This window comes from Heterodontus francisci, chromosome 16 (assembly GCF_036365525.1).
Source record: "Heterodontus francisci isolate sHetFra1 chromosome 16, sHetFra1.hap1, whole genome shotgun sequence".
Lineage (NCBI taxonomy): Eukaryota > Metazoa > Chordata > Chondrichthyes > Heterodontiformes > Heterodontidae > Heterodontus > Heterodontus francisci.
This window is the reverse complement of record NC_090386.1, coordinates 93825103-93833596: the sequence shown is the minus strand read 5'-3', so window position 1 is coordinate 93833596 and position 8494 is coordinate 93825103.

The following is an 8494-nucleotide window of genomic DNA, read 5'->3' as shown; positions in this document are numbered from 1 at the left end:
GAATCTGTTTCACTGTTAACAAATTTGATTGATGTAAAATCTTTCTTCTTTTGGGCCTCCTTATCTCGAGAGACAATGGATACGCGCCTGGAGGTGGTCAGTGGTTTGTGAAGCAGCGCCTGGAGTGGCTATAAAGGCCAATTCTGGAGTGACAGGCTCTTCCACAGGTGCTGCAGAGAAATTTGTTTGTTGGGGCTGTTGCACAGTTGGCTCTCCCCTTGCGCCTCTGTCTTTTTTCCTGCCAACTACTAAGTCTCTTCGACTCGCCACAATTTAGCCCTGTCTTTATGGCTGCCCGCCAGCTCTGGCGAATGCTGGCAACTGACTCCCACGACTTGTGATCAATGTCACACGATTTCATGTCGCGTTTGCAGACGTCTTTATAACGGAGACATGGACGGCCGGTGGGTCTGATACCAGTGGCGAGCTCGCTGTACAATGTGTCTTTGGGGATCCTGCCATCTTCCATGCGGCTCACATGGCCAAGCCATCTCAAGCGCCGCTGACTCAGTAGTGTGTATAAGCTGGGGGTGTTGGCCGCTTCAAGGACTTCTGTGTTGGAGATATAGTCCTGCCACCTGATGCCAAGTATTCTCTGAAGGCAGCGAAGATGGAATGAATTGAGACGTCGCTCTTGGCTGGCATACGTTGTCCAGGCCTCGCTGCCGTAGAGCAAGGTACTAAAATAACGTCTTGATATCTTAAATAATCATCAGATTTGGACTCTGGTGTCAGCAATTGACATTCTTTATTTTAAATGTTAATTACTGTTACAGACAGGTGGTAAAGGGTGTGGGTGGTTCCCACAGTTCACCTCCCAACTGACCACAATTGTGTTTTGTTTAATGATGATGAGTTAGCCCGAGTGTTTTGCTTGTCAAATAAATAGACTGTGACAGGTTTCCTTGTAGGGTTAAGAAGATTAACTATTTATTGAACAATATTCATTCCCTGAAATGTTCGCAACACCTCTCACACCCTCTCAGGAAAAGACAGAAAGAAGGCAAAGGGTTGGAGTTCAAGGTGTGGTAGGTGTTTGTGGTTTATGGTAAACCTGTTGAATCTTCTAAGTAGAGCAGTCTTTTTAAAGGTGCAGGCCTGGGTTGTTTGTAGTCTTGAATTTGGTTCAGGTATTGTAGATTTCTGGTGATTAAGATATCAGATTGGAGATGGAGGTCACTTGCAGTTCTCTGCTGCACCAGGTTGAAGTGTAGAATCAACAATAGGGTGGCTTCTTCTTGTTTAGACTGGGTCTTTCCACAGCCTTTGGCTGGATACCTTCGGTAACGTTTTTGTGATCTCTCTCTCTTTCTCACCTTCCCCCCTCCGAGGGTTGCCTTTTAAGGTTAAAATCCATCAAATTAGAGTCTTTGTTAGTTGACACATGCCCTTTCCCCTGGTGTGACCACACAATGGACCAGGATGTGGAATTCATGGCCATCCATTAATGTCTGGATGAGTATAATCCTTTTATGATGTAGCTACTTCACATCTTTTGGTTCAGAAGAAACCATTCAATTCAGGAATGTCTCTTGATGGTTTCAGGATCGGTGTAACTGACACATCTTAGTCTGGAATATATCCTTTTGTCATTTCAAGACAGTGAGGCAATGTTCAACTACACAGGCCAGGTCATCTGACTTTCAGTGGCCATCTAATGCAACATTTTCCACCTTGTTTAAAAGGTAAAGTCAATTTTAAAGAGTCCACCTTGAATTAAGTTCATATCTTAAAAGTAATAATGTAATATGGCTGTACCGGGCATGCCATTATAATAAGAAGGCAGATTATACATACTTCGATGTAACAAGGAAACAATTCATTGGATAACCCGGCTCTCCAGTTCTTGTCTCTAGTCCAGGTGCTCCAAGCTACACAAATTTATTTTTTATTTAGAGATACAGCACTGAAACAGGCCCTTCGGCCCACTGAGTCTGTGCCGACCAAGAACCACCCATTTACACTAACCCAACAGTAATCCCATATTTCCTACCACCTACCTACACTAGGGGCAATTTACAATGGCCAATTTACCTATCACCTGCAAGTCTTTGGCAGTGGGAGGAAACCAGAGCACCTGGCGAAAACCCACGCGATCACAGGGAGAACTTGCAAACTCCGCACACTCAGTACCCAGAATTGAACCCGGGTCCCTGGAGCTGTGAGGCTGCGGTGCTAACCACTGCGCCACTGTGCCACCCAGTGGCGTTAACTTCTTTAACAAACCTCATCCTTAAATATCCTCACATAGCCTATATCTTCTTGTTTCACCACTCTTGCCTATTTTGGAAAAATGTGTCGGTCAGCAACACCAGCACCTTCCCTCTTCCTCCCACCACTCCCCCACCAATGACCCCTGACAACATGTTATCTATTTAGCAGAGCCAGTCATATCATCAGGGATATACTTCTGACAAAAACTGACTTCAGGTGAGGCCGGGCAGAAGCGAAGGTTCACAAGATAGTTTGCACAGGAAGATAACGTTAGATGCAGATAATCTAGTTAGTGGTTACTCACATTGCAAGTTAATACCAATCAAAAACAATGAGACATCCTTACCAAGGCAAGGATAAGGAAATGTGGCAGACCTGTACTCAGATAAGGGAAGTTTGTTCATTGATGCTCACCACTTTTCCCTACGTCCTTAATCCTCACTAACTAACCTTTCCCATAACTCTTTACACAGCCTATTTCAAAAAAAGTATCTTAAAACTTGATTGCCTGACAATTGGGATCTTTGAATGATGGTAACATAATACTCCTGCAATATTTTTTTCTGTCTCCGGGTATGGAAATTCAAACATTCACAGCCCCACTTGCCATAAGTCTGGCAAGACTGCAGTGGAAAGACTGAGAATTAGGTGGCATCCAGATATGTCAGGAACTGGTCCTCCCCATTGGTTTCTGGGGGCTTTGCTTGGTACAGACTCTCCATCCATCCTGAAGAAGGTAACCTGTATTTCCTGAAGGTTTTGTTCTAGATGTTCCAATATTTTGTTTCCTGAAGTGTTGCCTTCAATGTATCTTTGTGATTCTCATGATCCATCCATTGATAATGTTTTTCTGTTTCTTTGATTGAGTTGGGATGGGATTAAAGCATATCATATGGTGCTGCATTTGCTTCAAGTGAATAAACATGCTGCTACTGTCACTGGGAAAGAAGTGCCCAGACCTTATTTAAAGCAATGGAGCACAGTAGGAGAGATTAAACAAATGGAGGGAAACATTTGGAAAAGGGATTTCATAGTCAACACAGCAGGAGGAATATCAGTCCCTGAGAAATTTAATGTATGATCTGCATGTAGTGTTTGATTAATCTAGGTTTGATTGTATTAGTCTGTCCACTTATCTGTGTTCACTGTGCTTGATTGACTAAGCCTATGGGTGGAGCTGAAGAGTTGAAACTGAAACTAAAAGACACAGAGCTAAAATGTTCTACTAAACAGCGACTGTTCTTAGAAGACATGTACTGAGATCTTGTAAGAGCTGAGATAGTTTAAAGTGCTGTAAATAAACCAGTTGATGATTTAATACAAGTGTTAGGACCAGGTGAGAAAGGGGTCTCAGGCTCCCCTTTTGCCCCTTTCCTGGTTTGGCCGTAACAGGGTTTATCTTTATAAAACACAGTGTTTTAGCTTACCTCCTCAGTGAGTCTTTTCTCACTGCTCTCTAATTGTAATTGCAAATGAACCAGACTGGGGGCTTTTTTGAATTGTCCCACACAGAAAGGAGACAGACGGCAAACTTAAACACCAAGGAGAAGACTTCTCTCTCGGTCTCTCTCTCCAGCAAAGTCCCAGGGACCCACAGTAGCAGCTTAAGCCTCAAGACAGAGGACCTCTTCAGCATTCTGATACCAGAGAAGAAAGTCAGAAATTGTACACTGGGCCCCAGCGAGAACTCCAAGACCTCAACTTCAACCAAGGCCTTTAAATCAAAAGCAAAAGACAGTAACTGAATTCCCTTTATTGACAACCCTACTTCAACACCCCTCTACTTCTTTCTCCCCCTCTGTATCTGTTTGTGTGTGTGTTTATCTCGTATGCATGCTGGCGTGTTTGCATTGCGTATTTCAGTAATTTTAACCGAGTTAGAGTGGTAAGGCTAATAAACTTACATCTTTCTTGTTTAAACCTAATCAGACCAATCAGATAGGTTTTCTTAGGTGGCTGTGGTCAGGTCGGGCCCAGTTCAGGTTTTAATTTTATACCTGAGCCAAGCTTTAGCAGCCGGGCCTTCTCTGAATCTGTACTGGAGAGAGGGAGGGAGAGAGAGAGAGAGAGAGAGTTCGGCTCCCTTGATGGCTTACAGTTACAGTTCTGCTGTCTGAGTCACATCTCATAATCTCCCCAGAGTTGCACAAGCAGGCATATGACATTACCACCTCTTTGTGTTTTAATGAGGTCCTTCTGGAATTTTCACTGAGATTGAAGGCTTTACCCGCACCCCCCCCCCACCCCCCACCCCTTAGGCTGTCCAGTCACACTTGGTGGGAGTTGGCTCTTTCAAAGTCAATGGGTGTCAATGGCTGTTGATAACTGTGTTGAGAAAGCCATCTCAGGTAATTTAATGAGAGAGCACCCCATTGTTCTGGCGAGGTTGCCTCTGGTCTCCTCTGTTGCTGTTTCACATGCAAATTGTCATGGCCATCTTGGCTGTTAGCTTTTCTTTTTTTAAAAGTTATTTGTAACAATTTCCAGTAAAAGTCTCAGGCAAATTTTCAATCAATGAAATTATTATTTCCCATTTGTCATGTACGGTTTTCATAACACAAGGGTAAAAATACCAAACTATCAACTTTAAATAAGTAAATAGACCTAATTGAATAAATTTACTACATGGAGCAATGGAAGAAACTAATTTAACACTAAAGGCAATTCAGTTAGCACTGGATAAATAAATGAACATAGAATAGAAAATAGCAGTGTGTCAGGACTAGAGAATTTGTGGACAGGGTCTATCAATGTGAACACAGTGGCTCAGCATTTGAATAAGTTTAAGTTGATCAGAGAACGTCAGCATGAATTTGTGAAGGGTAAGCTATTTCTGACAAATTTAGTTGAATTTTTGAAGGGGTCACGAATAGGGTGGATAAGAGACTGTCTATGGATGTTGTTTACATGGACTTCCATAAGATACTTGATAAGGTTCTGCACAAGAGATTATTAGCAAAATGTAAGTACACAGAATTGGAAGTAATCAAGCGGCATGAGTTGAAAATTGGTTGGGAGGTAGGAGACAGGGAGCAGGGATAAAGGGTACATATTTCAGTGGCAGAATGTGACAAGTGGTATTGCCTAGGGATTTGTACTGGGACCTCAGCTTTTCATCTTATTTACCAATGACTCGGATAAAGGAATGAGAGTTGTATATCCAAGTTTGTAGATAAGACTAAAATGCGAAGTACAGTTAAGTTGTGTAGGTAGAAGCAAGATGTTACAAAACATACACAGATTAAGTGAGTGAGCACTACTATGACAAAAGGAGTTCATTATTGGGAAGTGTGAGGTCATCCACTGTGAATGAAATCGGAAGAATTTTCTAAATGATGAAAAACTAGGAGTGTGGAAGAGCACGGAAAGCTATTGGACAGTACAAAAGGCAAATGGAAAGACTAATGGAATGTTGGCCTTGAGCTCAAGGTAGCTGGAATACAAAAGGGAGAAAGTTGTGCTTTAATAAGAGACATATGAGAGAAATCAAAGCCAGAGCTCCCTTGGTGATGAAAGAGATAGAGAGTAAGATGAAGCAGAAAAGTATGTGTATGATGAATGTCCTGTTGATAATACAAATGAGAATCAGGCTGAATATAGAAAGTTTGGAGGGGAACTGAAAAAGGAAATGAGGGACAAAGAGAAAATATGAGAAGAGACTGGCAGCTAACATAAAACAATATCCAAAAGTCTTCTATATGCATATAAATAGTAAATGGATAGTAAGAGGAGGGGTGAGGCCGATGAAGGGCCAAATAGGAAACCTAATCATGGAAGCAGAGGTACTAAATGAGTACTTTGTATCTGTCTTTACCAATGAAGAAAATGTTGCAAAAGTCATTGTGAAATAGGAGGCAGTTGAGATACTGGATGGGCTAAAAATTGATAGAGAGGGTATTAGAAAAGCTGGCTGTACTTAAAGTTGACAAGTTACCAGAACCTAAGGGGTGCATATGAGGATAGTGAGCAAAGGAAGGGTGGAAATTGCAGAGGTACTGGCCATAATCTTCCAATCCTCCTCAGATACGATGGTTTGGGGGTGGGGGTGGGCGGTGTTGTGATGGGGGGAGGGGGATGGTGGGAGGGGAGCTGTGGGGAGAGGGGTGGCAAAGGATTGGAGAATTGTAAATGTTGCACCCTTGTTCAAAAAGGGTGTAAGGATAAACCCAGCAACCTGTAAGTTTAAACTTTTAGCTCTTAGAAACGATAAAATTAAGTCACTTAGACAAGTGTGGATGAATTAAGGAAAGCCAGCATGAATTTGTTAAAGGCAAATCTTATTTAACTAACCTGCTTGAGTTTTTGGATGAGATAACAGAGAGGGTTAATGAGGGTTAATGCAGTTGTTGTAGTGTATATGGACTTCCAAAACGTGTTTGATAAAGTACCACAAAACAGCCTTGTCAGCAAAGTTGAAGTCCATGGAATAAGAGAAATAGTGACACCATGGATATGAAGTTGGCTCAGTGCCAGGGAACAGAGAGTAGTGGTGGACAGTGGTTTTACGGACTGAAAGAAGTTATACAGTGGGGTTCCCCAGGGGTTGATACTAGGGCCACTGCTTTTCTTGTTATATATGAATGACGTGGACTTGACTGTGCAGGACACAATTTAACATTTTCCAGATGACATTAAACATGGAAGTATTGTAAACTGTAAGGATAGTGATAGACTTCAAGAGGACATAGACAGGTTGGTGGAATGGGCAGACATGTGGCAGATGAAATTTAAATCAGAGAAATGCGAAGTGATACATTTTGGTCAGCAGAATGAGAAGAAGCAATCTAAACAAAAGGGTACAGTTCTAAAGGGGCTGCAGGAACAGAGAAACCTGGAGGTATATCTGCAAAAATCATTGAAGGTGCAGGGCAGGTTGAGAAAGTGATTAAAAAAGGCAAATGGGATCCTGGGCGTTATAAATGGAGGCATAGAGTACAAAAGCAAGGAAGTTATGATGAACCTTTATAAAACACTGGTTCGGTCTCAACTGGAATATCGTGTCCAATTCTGGGCACCGCACTTCAGGAAGGATGTGAAGGCCTTAGAGAGGGTGCAGAAAATATTTGTGACAGTGGTCCCAGGGATGAGGGAATTCAGTTACTTGGATAGCTGGAGAAGTTAGGGTTGTTCTCCTTAGAGCAGAGAAGATTGAGAGGTGATTTGACAGAGGTGTTCAAAATCTTGAGGTGTTCAGACAGAGTTGATAGAGAAACTGTTCATTGGCAAAATAGTCTCAAAATCAGACGACACAGATTTAAGTTGATTTGCAAAAGACCCAAAGGCCACATGAAGAAAAATGTTTTTACACATTGAGTGCTTACAATCTGGAATTTTAATCGTGGCTTTCAAAGGGAATTGGATAAGCACCTGAAAGGAAAAAACTTACAGGGCTACGGGGAAAGGGCGGGGGAATGGGACTAGCTAAATTTATCTGACAGAGAGCCAGCACAGGTTGACAGGCTGAATGACCTCCCTCTGTGCCTTCACCATTCTATGATTCTATGATAAGTTAAATACATTTATGAGATAGAGAATAACTGAAGAGGTGGGGATGTGGCAGGTAAAAATTGAAGCATGAAAGTCTTGTGCAGAGATGTTATCCAGTTTCCATTTTAATGTCATGCTTTCTGTCCTTATTTTTATATGGGTGAGCTGTCAACTTCATTTGGTCATATATCATTCTGGAATTCCTTAAAAGTGTTTAAGTACTTCTGAGGAAATCCATAATGCAGTGTAAATCTATTGGGCTCTGAAAGGCCTTTTCAAAATTGACTTCAATAAAGCTGCCTTTTTGTTTACTAATGACTTTTACTTTGATATTAGAACAAAGAACAAAGAACAGTACAGCACAGGAACAGGCCTCCAAGCCTGCGCCGATCTTGATGCCTGTCTAAACTAAAACCTTCTGCACTTCCGGGGACCGTATCGCTCTATTCCCTTCCTATTCATGTATTTGTCAAGATGCCTCTTAAACGTCGCTATCGTACCACCTTCCACCACCTCCCCCGGCAGCAGGTTCCAGGCACTCACCACCCTCTGTGTAAAGAATTTGCCTCGCACATCCCCTCTAAACTTTGCCCCTCGCACCTTAAACCTATGTCCCCTAGTAACTGACTCTTCCACCCTGGGAAAAAGCTTCTGACTATCCACTCTGTCCATGCCACTCATAACTTTGTAAACCTCTATCATGCCATTCCTCCACCTCCGTCGTTCCAGTGAAAACAATCCGAGTTTATCCAACCTGGAACTCCTTCCTAACAGCACTGTGGGTATACCTACC